Consider the following 13,455-nt stretch of genomic DNA (forward strand, 5'->3'; position numbering starts at 1 on the left):
CTCGCCGCACTAACGCGCCACGTTCAGAAAAAATGCACGATCACTCCGCTGCAGCCATTAAGGAACAGACGACACGACTCGGCTGCCTGCGCCACAGCAGCTGTACTATAACAGGCACACACAAGGGATGCCCTTGAAGCAGTGGCTCATTGTTTCCCTGGTGTACGAGCGGCGCAAGGCTGGTCTGTGGCAACACCCCCCTCCTCCTCTTCGTCTTGCGTTTCTACAGTGGCTGCAATGTCCGAATCGTGGTGGGTGATTCCAGACGATGAGCCGGCAGTAAACAAGCTCCTAAGAAAATACAAAACATGTGTGTCGTCGGGTCGAAACTTGCTTCAAAATTGAAAACATGTGCCAAAAGGTCGGCGGATGGATCGGACGCCGGCGCCGGCGCGCACGTCGTCGACGCCTTATCTTTGGAAGTTTGGGTGGGCATTGTGCAGACGTTTGGGAAACGCTCCTTCTTCAAATTTTGAGGAAAGGAGACTCATGAATAGGGCTTCTTTTCTTGTTCGGCGTGCATGAAAGGGTGCGTCAGGCGGCGGTGGTGCACGTCCACAAGAACACAGCCGTGCGCCGAGTGCCCCTCATCGTACATCGGCGAGACCAAAAACTCTCCCGAACGAATTAGACAACACGTAAACGACGTCCGGAAATTCAACAAAGAGCGCAGCGCCGTCGCCGAACACGCCGAGACGTTTGACCACAAAAGAGACTTCAACAGAACGGCCATCCTTGAAAGTGAAACCAAATGGAGGAGGAGATTACTACTGGAGTCGTGGCACATTCAGCGAACCACTCAAAACATCAACCGTTCCCTCGGAACCCCCCGCCCAAACGTTGCCCCGCCCGGTGTATTCGCATGGGCTACGCTCCGCGGTAATGCGTGGGGTCATTGACCGCACCGAGAGTGCCTTCAAAACGCCGCTGCAAAGTCCCCCCTGAAGATGGAACCAAGCCGGTTCCGAAACGTCGGGTTCTTCGGTGTTTACGCAAATTTGGTTGGAGATTAAATAATATTTTTCTCAGTTTACTTACCCAACCAGACAGACTTCTGTCTAATGTTTACCTTCAAGAACACAGGAGTTCGAGGGCTTGACGGGTGTTGAAGTGGGGGAGGTGTATGGCTGTGTGTGCCTGTGTCGGTGAGATGGGGGCAGAGAAAGGGGATACTTGGAGTGCCGGGCTGTGCGAGGCTGTACGCCCACGTCTTTCTTTTTCTTTCTTTTTTTTTGCACTGCGCAGAGAGGAGCGAAGGCCCAACGTGTACATAAGAGGCAGGTCGCCTTCAGTGAGGTTAGCGTTGTTTGAGGCCCTTTGGATATGCCAGGATTAATTTCCGGTAATTGGTTGCGAGGACTCCAGTTTCAGTAAGATTAACTCAGTGGTATACTCTTGGGATGTTCGGCTTGGGGGCTGCGATCTCTTGTAAAACTGGGGACGTCGTTTCCGTTTTTCTTTGAGGTTCTCGGTTTCGCTTATGCAGCTGGCGTCGCAGCCATATCAAGCAATTTTTTAGACAATGCCTTGGGTTCTCTCTTTCGGCGGCCACTCTTTGGAAGCAGGCAGAGAACGCGCATAGCCGAAAGTGACGTATTTCTGTGGTGGTTTTGATTGGGAGGGCCTGTTGCTGGATTTCTCTGCTTCCGTGGCTGTGTTTGTGGAAGTGAATTGCTTTCTGAATAAAAGATCTTAAGTAGCCATTTTTTGGTGATTGTCCTGAATATCGTGCCTTTTTCCTTTTTTTTTCTTTCAATTTGTGTGCAGTGGTATGTTTCTGCCCCTTGCGTTAATGTCTTTACGGCTGACGTATTGTGGATTTTTAAATGGCTAGAAGTGAACTGAACATATCGACTGGTGTAGGTGTGTTTCCATAGCTTTATTTTCGGGTTACGAGAACTTGCGAAAACGGCAGGGAGTCTGGTATTTTAAGTTATAAGGGTACTTGCTTGGGCCAGTTGGTGCGCAATAATAAAAAAAAAAGTGGTGAAAGTGGTGCACAATAAGTAACAATGATATTTTAAGGGTGAACGAAATTCTAATCCGATGGAATTTAGATGAGAGAGGAAATTCATGACTTAGCATCTCTTGACGATCAAAAAACAGTCATTGAGAGTATCTGAGAAAGATTTTCGGCAGCGGCTGGAATGAGTTGAGAGCTTGTTCCTCGGTTTGTTCCATAGTTATATTTGCATGATGACAGAGATGGACACATAATTCCAAATAGTCAAACATTTGTGTGGAAGCTTTTATATTTAGAAAACTTTATGTGATGCGATAAGCACGGAAAAGGAAGGTTCGCACTACATGTACCTGGAACGTCGCAAGTGCTTCAAATGATCTTTTTTTTCGTCGATCGATAGTTACTTTGATTTGGTCCTGCCAAATAGAACAATATTGTGCCTCGTTCGCACATTGAAAGCGGCGCTAATTGCTAAGACCTTTAATATAAAGCGGTGGCACGTGACTATAGAATTTAGGGCTTGATAACATATGCATTTACAGCCAGATAAGCTCCCTAAACTCAAGTTGGCCGTCGGATGAGTGCCCTCGTTCTCAGTTTGTGTTTTGCAGAGCTGTGATGCAAAAAGAATGTATGTTGGCAAGGAGATCGCATATCATTGACTATTTAAAAGAAAACAAGGATGCTGCTTGACGGACACAATTCACGTTCACTATAATATCAAGGATTTTAAACGAAGTGCCGAAAATGCCGCTGGCAGCGACACCGGAAATGTGCATCACTAAGCGTGTTTCCTTTCCAGAGCGAGTAAAGCCATTGAATGCACATGACAACGCTAGTGACTGCTCTATAAAATGCGCTTTATGATGTCGAATTTGAAGAACATGCACATTCAAGGCAAAACGACCATAGCATGTTTATTGCGCAAACTATCGCTCTCGCGCCTTTATAGCCATTAAATCTTGCCGTGCGGCAATTTGATGGCATTTATTAGGTACCCGAGACCTTAAACACGTTAGGACCGTCCCAGTGAACCAGGTATTATTTGAATGCATGCAAGTCAGTGCATTAGGTTTCCTCGTGTGAAACGGATTATATGTGATTCTGCGTACACAGCTGCGTGAGCGGCTACATCTAATATATTTTCATGTCACATACATTGTGTACCGAAGCCTGTGGCTAGGCAACGCATTACCATTGTACACCAACAATACTTTGTTTCAAATGTTCCGGGATATCTCCGTGCGCTGTGGCAGTAATCAAAAAGGGACAAGAAAAGAAAAGGGGTCCGACTGACAGCCCGTGAAAGCATCTTTTTCGTCCAAAGCTGCGTCACTAGGATTCACCGCAGAGCCACAAACCATGCGGCTTGCACTCATTCAGTTTGTAAGCAGGTCAGTGAATACAGCGCATTTCTGGAGTCAGTCAGGAAAAATCGACCTCAAGCCACATTCTGAATAAAATTACAACGTCAGCGGGGCCCTTGAAGGTGTACGTTGGGCCCTCGGCGACGAGGACATTGGGCAGTTACGAAGGGGGGAGGGGGTTAGGTCGGCCTCAGGGGGGGGGTTACAACCCCCTAAACCACCCCCCCCCCCCCGTCGGTGCGCCACTGCATGCTGCTGTGCTCGAGGCAGCAGCGTCTTTGTACTGTGTTAACACGCGCCTGCCACGTTGATGCAAGCTACATCCTCGCAACCAGACGTTCTATGAAACAAGACTGAAACTTGGGTTGCGGGTCCATCATGAAGTCCCATGAAAGGTGGATGAAGACCCCAAAGAGATGAAGCAGACGATCTTGGCAAAGGAGCTAGGCCTTGCAACGTACGCGCACACATGCCAACTCTCCGATTTGCACGAGAGACTCCCGAATTTTGAGCAAACCTCCTGATTGTGCAGGCACGGCCGTAAATCTCCCGAAGAGCACCCCCAACACCACCGCAATAAGAAAGTAACAGCAACGCAGGATAGCGATTCTAAAATTTTCTGGCCTTCATCTATCGCGTGCAAAGTCACTTTCACCGCAGTACTTTGATGTCATGCAGAAAAGCGTAGTTTGTAATATTAGGAAGGGGTAGGAAGGGGCTACTAGCTGTCACGGGTAACAACACATCTGGTTCATTAATTACACATGTGCGCATGCATCGTATATTTACGAGCACAAGTATGATCGTTGACATCTAAAAACTTTACTGGCAATCATTTTGAGCTGTTCACGACGTTGGTGCGGCCCTGAGAAACACTAAATCAAAACGCATGCCAACTTTCTTTTGTCGCATACTAATTTTGCATCTTTTCTGGTGATACAAGTTTTAGATGATTCGAATATTTTTGCTACCGAAAGCTACCACAGAATTTTATTTGCCACTAATGCATGCCTACATGTGTGAAAAGTCCACGAGGGCAGCCCGAGCATGAATTCCTGGCATGTTCAGGCAATACAGCCAAGGTAGACAGTCACATGAAGCTACGACAAGCTGCCGATAATGTGCGAGCAGGCAGAGCAAGAAATTTCCAAGGAGACGATGACTGCCATTCGTCGCGTAAACCATTAAATAATGAAAGCAAGCACCGTGCTTCTGTGGGAGTATTTGCAGGGACAACAAACCTCTACCGCCCGGCGCCATTTGGTATGTAAAAGCACTACCGACTGCGACGTGCAGCCTGGTCAAAATAAAAGCAGTGATGCGACTAGGGTGGCTAGATATTTCAACGCAACAGCATTAGTGTGCACGTCTGTAGAAAAGCCGTATGTGTGAACACTGGAAACGCATCACTGCATTTTTGCGCATTCATTTTCGGAAAAACTTCGTTAAATCGAGTTCAGTGCAATTAAGCTTCGTCAGTTCAAGTTGATGACAACATTGAACCCTATGGGTACCTGCCAGGGAATGAAAGAATGAAACTTCTTCATTAGATCAGGAAATTCGTAAAATCGGGTTTTGTTAGATCGAGTTTGAACTGTAATTACCTTTTTCTTTAGTAGGGAGTTTTAGGCTTGGCATCCTAGCACAACGCAAAGGACTTCAGCAAATGCAAAGCTCGAAACCCTGCATGCGTTTTTTCGTACTTCCAAGGTACGACAGTGCAAGTGAGACACCTTTAAAGCAGCTGTAGCACTAATGCGATTTCGTAGCTAGTATTGTTCCTCAAATAGGGAGTTCATGTCGTCCTCTACAGCTCACATCGCTCCGATCACTTTGCCACAAGCCAATCAGAATGTGAGGTGCAAGTAACACAGTTTGTATACAACTATACGGTACAGTGGGACCTTATAAAATCATATCTCACACGAGCTCAAAGAAATTATGTCCTATGCTACTATAGAAGTCGGAAATACGAACTTAACAGTTTGTGAGATGGCTCAAAATGTATTCTGCATGTAAACTAAGAAAAAGTTAACTTTTGTGAAGAGGCCGCACAAAATCATTAACTTTCATTTGCCATTCGGGCAGTCTTGCAAAGACAACTCCAGCCTCAAAGCCTTCAAATAGGACACTTCTTTCTTTTTATCAAATTGTACAAAAAGTCCCAGCTCTTTCACACGACCGTGACAATACCAAAAAGTATTTAGAAAATATGACAGGGAACACAGCGACTCAGAAAATGGTAAAGCTGATGACTCGTCCAGATATCCCCCATGCTTGTACGTGCAGCGATCTGTGCAGTGTTCTTCTACGGAGCAAAAATGCACCACTTCATCAAAATACAGTACATGTTGCCCGCATGACGCTGATTTCCCCTAATTAACTTGTGTGTAACACGTCGCCTTGCTAAGCTGATGCCATCACTATCGACACGCTTGTTGTACCGTACACACATGCTTGCCACGGAAGTATATGTGCAGTGAGGTTTCTTAACATCTGATCCACACCTGAATATGCATCGGTGAAGCGGGTAAAATGTTGAGTGAAATGGCATTGTTATCACCGACGCAGTGATGGCAATGCCGTTTCGTTCCAACAAGCAATGCATTTACATTATCCCACACCAGGAGGCGGCAGTCAACGTCATGGCGAGTTTCAGTTGTACACTTAAAAGCATGCAGTATGCTTATGCACTATACCACACGCGGCGACGAACAAATAGTTGATGTTTATCGTAAGAAAAAAGTGGCCGATAAGTCACACAGGCGCATTTGTGGATGGCTGTCATCACGACTTCGCGCATTTCTGATGCTAATCCGTATACGTTATAGGTTTCGCCCCATTCATACTGAAGTCATAACTGATTACTTATCGACAGCTCCAGGAACTGAAAATGCTGGAGATGTTTTACAGCACTTTGTGAAGCTCGCCACACTGCAAGTTCAGGGGTGCGTTAATCGAAAAAGTCATCACAGTACTGCACTAACCAGGAGGCATATAACGATCCAATACATAAGTTTTATAAACACAAAATCAGCGCGAAACTGCGTGGTAGACGCTGTTGTGGCAGAATTCGGAATACAACCTTTGTCCGTAAAGTTCAGAGACTGAGTCCATTAAAAAAATGCGTTTATCGTTGAAGTCATTTGTGCAGCACCCCTTCGAAAAAGTCTCCATTGCAGTCTATACACAGCTTGCAACGTTTCTTGAGGTCTTGGAAACAGTTGAAAAACGCTTCTTTTGGCAGGGCTGTCAGCTCCTTTGTTGTGGAGTCTTGAATGGCCTCCACGCTCCCCATCCAGCAACCTTTTATGGCTCTCTTCACAAGAGGAAACGGGCAAGAATCACATGGAGACCGCGACGGCTGCATTTTCGATGGAGGCGAAAATGTTTAAGGCCCGTGTACTTGGATTTAGGTGCACGTTAAAAAACCCCAGGTGGTCGAAATTTCCAGAGCCTTCTACTAGGCATCTCTCATAATCATATCGTGGTTTTGGGACGTTAAACCCCAGATATTATTATTATTATTAAGAATCGCATGGGGAGAGGTCAGGCGAGTATGGCGGATGGGGAAGTACAGTAATGCTGTGCTTGGCGAGAAATTTTGTCACGCTGAGAGCAGTGTGCGGCCTTGCGTTACTGTGGAGAAGGCTCCATTGTCCAGGTGCTCATAAGTCAGGGCGACGGCGTCGCAGTGCATCATGCATGTGTTGGAGCACGCGGATAATAATGATATCTGGGGTTTAACGTCCCAAAACCACGTTGGAGCACGCGTGTATAAAACTCAATTCACCGTCTGCCCTTGTGGGACGAACTCGTGGTGTATGACACTTCTGGCATCGAAAAAAACTATCAGCTTCGTCTTTGTTTTGGTCTTCTGTTGCCGTACCTTTCTCGACACCAGAGAGCTTGCGGACCGCCATTCAGCGCTCTGCCTCTTTGTTTGCGGATCATATTGAAAACACTATGTTTTGTCTTCTAAAATGATGCTGTCGATGAATGCAGCATCCTTCTCTGCCTTGGAGAGCAAATCAGCGCTCAATGATGCCCGCGTGTCCTTCTCGTCCTGTGTGAGGGAGTGCAGCGCAAGTCAGGCATTCAGCTTTCGTTTCCCCAAGTTCTCATGCAAAATTTGGTGGCATGTTGTCTTAGGTCGATTCCACGAAAGATCGAAAAAGGGTGTATATTTGATGTTTCCGATTTTCCTGATAATTTTGTATGTTGTGCACATATGACTGCACAGCACGAAATCGCAGTTCGGTTTCAAATAAAAATTTTTTTCAACACAGGAAAATTCGACAAGTGTCGCCGGTTGACGACGACCATTTTACGAAGAGTGCGTTTTCGTAAATTCGCAATCATGCTGGCAGCCACTGAAGCTATATATTACAAATATCTTTCTTTTTGGCGGAAGTAGAAGTAAAGAGGAAATAGCTCTTATCATTTCATGGAATTATGAGTAAATTATGTATTTTTAAAAATTCACGAAAAACGCTGCGTTTTTGAAAATCAGTCGAATTTGGGACGCTATGGCTACTTCTGTGAACATCTTAGCTTGTTCATATTTGCAGTATGAATAGGCCTGTATGTGAATAATGAACCTCTGCATTTGTATTTCTCTAATAATTTTCAAAGTAGTAAATTTTCATGCTCGAAACACCAAAAAGAAAAAAGTGCTCCTCCATTCAAAAATCTATAATAAAAAAAACCCAATCTCAATTTTGTTCAAAGTCCCCCAAAATGTTCCCAAAGGACTGCAGAATGATATTATGAAAAAACATGTTGCATCATTTTTATTACAACAAAAGCAGAAAATGTCAAACATTGTGTTTCCAGAGCGTGGTGGCTACTGCGCAAAGGACATCTTTAGTAACAAGAAAATACAATAACACGTCTTTTTTTCTTTTCTGAGCTTCGCTAAACAACAGTAATGATCTATGGTCGGAAATTGGGAACTGTTTTGTAAAGAAAAAGACCGTTCCAATTAAATGCATTCGCGTGGTTTGCGACTTCACGCCAGTGTTAGACATCCCTCAGTCCACAGTATGCACTTTCAGTTGTAGCCTCCTTTTCTTTCATATATTTCAGTTGAGTATAATTCATATCTTGAATGCTAAAGAACGCATTCCCTCCATGCGTCTCTTATGATGATGTGCTGTGCCAGAATTGAGAGATTGGTATAAAAAACCAAGGTCTCTTCATGAATGGAAATGAATTTCTGGAGAGCGGTCGCCAAGAGGTGTGGTTTTTGTTGGCCCAAATGTGTACGTTGTCAAACCTTATGTGATCAATGCAGAGTTTAAAAAGAATCGATTACGTGAAGATTGGTGGCAGCAGTTCTGGCCACGGACAAAACACGTTTTTTTTGCATTGCATCTGCTTTGTTTTGCATATCCTTCTTTCTCTTGAAGGAGTGCTGGCAGATCTGGTTTCCCTCTTGAATTGAGCGCGCATCCTGCTTCATGACCCTCCGCAAAAGAGTCTCGATCCGATATCTTCTACGTAACGAAAATTCTGCTGCAGTAGAATTTTCTTTTTGTGCACCATGAGGCAGTCCGTACAAAATCTCGGCCATGGCTATAATGCCTACCCATAGCCACCTTCAGAGCGTAGGATAGTGATCGCATCAAAGTGAAGCTCAATTTGGATGCTTAACTTCTATCTCAGGTGGTGTTTGGCTGACTGGCACAGCCGTACTCGTTGCTGTCGTCTGCTCAGGCGGGCGTCCATCGCGCCGCCCTTTGCACCTGTCCGCCTAACGCATGCTACTCCGTTTACACGAGTGCTTGTAGCGCGGGCCACACGATCCGCACGGTGCAGATCCAGAGACCGGGCGGGAGAGCGAAGAGCGGTGAAAAATGTATCGTGTAACCAACGCAATCGACACCCCAGCTTTTTCTCGTGCATAGCGACAAAGCCTGGCAAACAATGTGTGGCTGCTGTGCTTAGGTTGCACTGCGGTACTCGCCGTTCACCACTGCCGCCATTTGCGATTTCTCACATTCTTACAATGCATGATCGACTCAGCTACACATATTTCGCGTTTAGCTTCGTTACTTTTATATAAGCGCATTTACTAAAAAAAATTATCCAGAGGAATGAAAATGTCCGTGCTGCCCGTCGACGAGGAATGTAAGTGGTGTCGCAAATGCATTTAATTGGAACGGTCCTTTTTTTTTCTTCACAAAACAGTTCCCACTTTCCAACAATAGATCATTACTGCTGTTTAGCGAAGCTCAGAGAAGAAAAAAGACGTGTTACTGTATTTTCTTGTTACTAGAGATGTCCTTTACGCAGTGGCCACCACGCTCTGGAAACACAATGTTTGACATTTTCTGCTTTTGTTCTAACAAAAATGATGCAACATGTTTTTTCATAATATCATTCTGCAGTCCTTTGAGAACATTTTGGGGGACTTTGAACAAAATTGAGATTGGGTTTTTTTTATTATAGATTTTTGAATGGAGGAGCACTTTTCTCTTTTTGGTGTTTCGAGCATGAAAATTTCCTACTTTGAAAATTATTAGAGGAATACAAATGCAGAGGTTCATTATTCACATAAAGGCCTATTCATACTGCAAATATGAACAAGCTAAGATGTTCACAGAAGTAGCCATAGCGTCCCAAATTTGACTGATTTTCAAAAACGCAGCATTTTTCGTGAATTTTTAAAAATACATAATTTACTCAGAATTCCATGAAGTGATAAGAGCTATTTCCTCTTTACTTCTGCTTCCGCCAAAAAGAAAGATATTTGTAATATATAGCTTCAGTGGCTGCCAGCATGGTTCCGAAGTTACGAAAACGCACTCTTCGTAAAATGGTCGTCGTCAACCGGCGACACTTGTCGAATTTTCCTGTGTTGAAAAAAATTTTTATTTGAAAACGAACTGCGATTTCGTGCTGTGCAGTCATATGTGCACAGCATACAAAATTATCAGGAAAATCGGAAACATCAAATATACACCCTTTTTCGATCTTTCGTGGAATCGACCCTTACTAATGTCGAGAGCATCCAATAATGCGGACTGCAATTGTGCGGTCCTGCTGTACGATCTCCCTGACCTGAGCCCAGTGTTTTCATTCCCTGAGGTTGCAGGGCACTCGTCTTGTGTCGTCTTCCACCGATGTTCTCCCCGAAACGAACCTCTTGCGCCACTTGAAAACTCGCGCCCGCGATAATGTCTCGTTGCCGTAAGCGTCGCGAAGGAGCTCATACGTCTGTGTGGCTGTCTTTCCAAGCTTCACACAGAATTTTATGTTTACACGCTGTTCGAGGTGGACGTCCATCTCTCCACATTCACTCACTGTAGAATGCACAGACGACTAGTGACAACGTATTTTTTTTTTACATGTAGTGCCATCTAGCAGCTGCCACAGCAATTAACATAAATAGCTCAGGTTAGCCAGAAAATATGGCGCTACCAATACGCACCAAGAATTGTTTTGGGGAATCATTTCTAGAGCGGAAAATAAATCAGCCTCGAAACTTTACGGAAAAATGTTCTAGGAACAGTTGTACTCTTTTGGGAAACAAATACGTTAGCTCTTGACGGCCAATGGCGGACTAACAAACCGATGTGGTTCTGGCGCAGCGCAGTGCACAATTTCAGTCAATTTTCCACTTTTGATGCAGGAAGCTGCATTTATATCAAACTGGTGCAGGAGCCCCACACCTGCACATGTCAAAAACTAAGCCAAGATACCTAATCTATCTGCAACAAAGAGAATAATAATTCAATTATGTGGACTATTTATTCCCTTGCAATGACAGCAGTTCTTTCTTAGGTTGCTGTTACATATTTACAAAGTTTCTTTTATTTCAATTCCTTTCATGGACTAAGATTTCATGTGTTAGTTTCTTTTCTGGATTTTTATGTGAAGATACTTATTGCGCCATGAATGGCCATTGCTGTTTTTATTAGTTTTGTTATCACTGCATTCGTTCTTTGATGTACAGGCAAGCACCTAAAGGTACTTTTGTGTGTCAGCAAACCAGTCAATGCAATTTTCTTTAAACTCCTGTCTGCTTATTTCTGGGTGACATTTTTCCTCAGACTACATGAACAAGAGTTTTACAGGTGTTCACGCTCGTCCTGAAGATTTCTGTTATACCTAGCACAGTGAAGTTGCAAATACAGAGACAACATTACCATTGCTGTGGTAGGAGTCGTCGTCCCAACTGCGAGAAGCAGTGCCAAAGCTTGGCATGCCCAACTGTTGTCTTTTCCTAATGTTCCCCAAAGCTGCTCCATCTGCTTTGCTAGAAAGCCCTAAGGTAAAGAGGAATAGCTTACATAGAGTCAAATCGTATTTTTGTGTATTAAAGGGACCCTAAAGTGGAACAATCAATCGGTGAAACAACGAAATCTCCGCGCGTGACGTCACGAATTTCAATGTACATTTTTAATGTACATTGGCCCAACGAAATTTTCTGAAACTTGGTATGTTAAGTCTCTGGCCCCCTCAGAGGACAATGTACTCCATTTTTACCAATTAGGAACGCCACAGGTCTTAGTATAAGCCGTCAATAGCTATGACGTCATGGCGATTGGTGCGGGAACTTCAAAGTGGTATAGCCGCCCGCATTTTCTTTTTGCACGTTTTCTCGCTTACCAAAGCGTCTTCTCACAGTAAGCATGGTCATTTTGGTATTGTGAAAGAGTAATTTATTAATATGAGAAAAATCGATTTTCTCTTTAGTGTCCCTTTAGGTGGAAAACAAGGAAGTTTGCAAATATCTACAGCAAGAAATATAAACCAAAAAATAGAGGAACACATATAACACTGCCCAACAGGAAATGACCTAAACCACACTATTCAGCCTGCTTGTTGCATAGTTGATGTAGCAGCAGTGGATGTAATGTTACCTTGATGACAACTTCATCGAGGCTGTGGAATTTACATAGTGTGTCAAGGTAGTCAGGCAGCTTGAGTGAATACACATCAAGCCCCAGCAAGACCAGGATACAATATGCTAGAATCTTTCGCACTTAAAAGTAATCAACATGCCTGACAAGAGAGTGTGGATTTGTATACCTATATATTGTTTAAGTATTCTATGAAAACTACTACGGCGACACTTTTGGCTGTAGTGTTATCCAATGCCTGAAATATGGCATAAACTGTAAGGTAATTCAGGAAGGTCGAAACTGCTCAAGACATACCAGCACTTACCCAAAGTGATGTGCTGTATAAGTGTATGCGTGTTTTAGCGAATAGTGGAAACCCACGTGCTTACCTTAAGCATTGGGATGGTGCTTGTTTAGGAAAAGCGAATCTGTAGTACATTTAATGACAACACCCCTTGGTTCGAGCAGCTGGCTGCAGCTGTCTCAGAGAAATCGAGATTTTTCATCCTGTAAATAGTCAATGCTCATGAAAAATCTCGATTTCCCTGAGACAGCTGCAGCCAGCTGCTCGAACCAAGGGGTGGTTTCGCTTCACTTGGACAACATTCTCAAGAAGAAGTTCCACCAGTTCATACAGCTGAGTGTAATCCTGAAAAAAAAAATTAAATGTATACTACGAAAAACAAAAATCAGGAAATGGTAGTTAAATCAATAAATGTAATGACATCCCCTTACTTACTGCAGACTGATGAGGCAGAATGATGGTCGTCATGGTGATTAAGTCTGGCTTTGGACATTATACCTAGTCGTTCTTCTCAAAGCACCAAATGCACTTTTAAGCGACTCTACGGCATCGTAGGCTCTGAAAAATGATGAGTAGAGCTTGAATTATAACGTACAACCAAGGTATGTCGAATTAGCAACAGTGCTTACGTTTTTTCTGACTGATAGCTGCTTCCTGCCTCCTGAAGCATCAACAACAGTGCGAGTTGACTGCCTTCGTCCTGGCGATCGTCCACAAGAACCTTCAATAGCGAGGGAGACGCTGCAGGGCCGAATGGCGCTTTCGTCCAAAATTACGAGTTTGATGACACTGCGTTCAACGCAACACCCACCTTGACGACGTCCATGTAGTGGAGCCCAACAGAGACCGTTTCAGGGTCTGCATACAGCTCTTGGCGAAGCCTCGCCAGATTTGAGAAGCATTCTTGATGACCCATGGTGACACCTTCGCATACAGTAGGAAAGCAGAGTCGAGCGACTAGCCATGGAC

General features: G+C 44.3%; 1 long non-coding RNA gene across 1 annotated transcript; it reads right to left on the reverse strand.

Moving 5' to 3' along the window:
- Positions 1-12,708: 12,708 nt before the first annotated feature.
- On the reverse strand, positions 12,709-13,225 carry LOC119388644 (uncharacterized). Its single transcript, XR_005182773.2, has 3 exons — positions 13,116-13,225; positions 12,922-13,044; positions 12,709-12,831 (listed from the first exon to the last, which is right to left on the reverse strand). It is a non-coding gene; the product is annotated as an uncharacterized LOC119388644 (long non-coding RNA).
- Positions 13,226-13,455: the final 230 nt, after the last annotated feature.

Source organism: Rhipicephalus sanguineus, chromosome 1, assembly GCF_013339695.2.
Source record: "Rhipicephalus sanguineus isolate Rsan-2018 chromosome 1, BIME_Rsan_1.4, whole genome shotgun sequence".
Classification (NCBI taxonomy): Eukaryota; Metazoa; Arthropoda; class Arachnida; order Ixodida; family Ixodidae; genus Rhipicephalus; species Rhipicephalus sanguineus.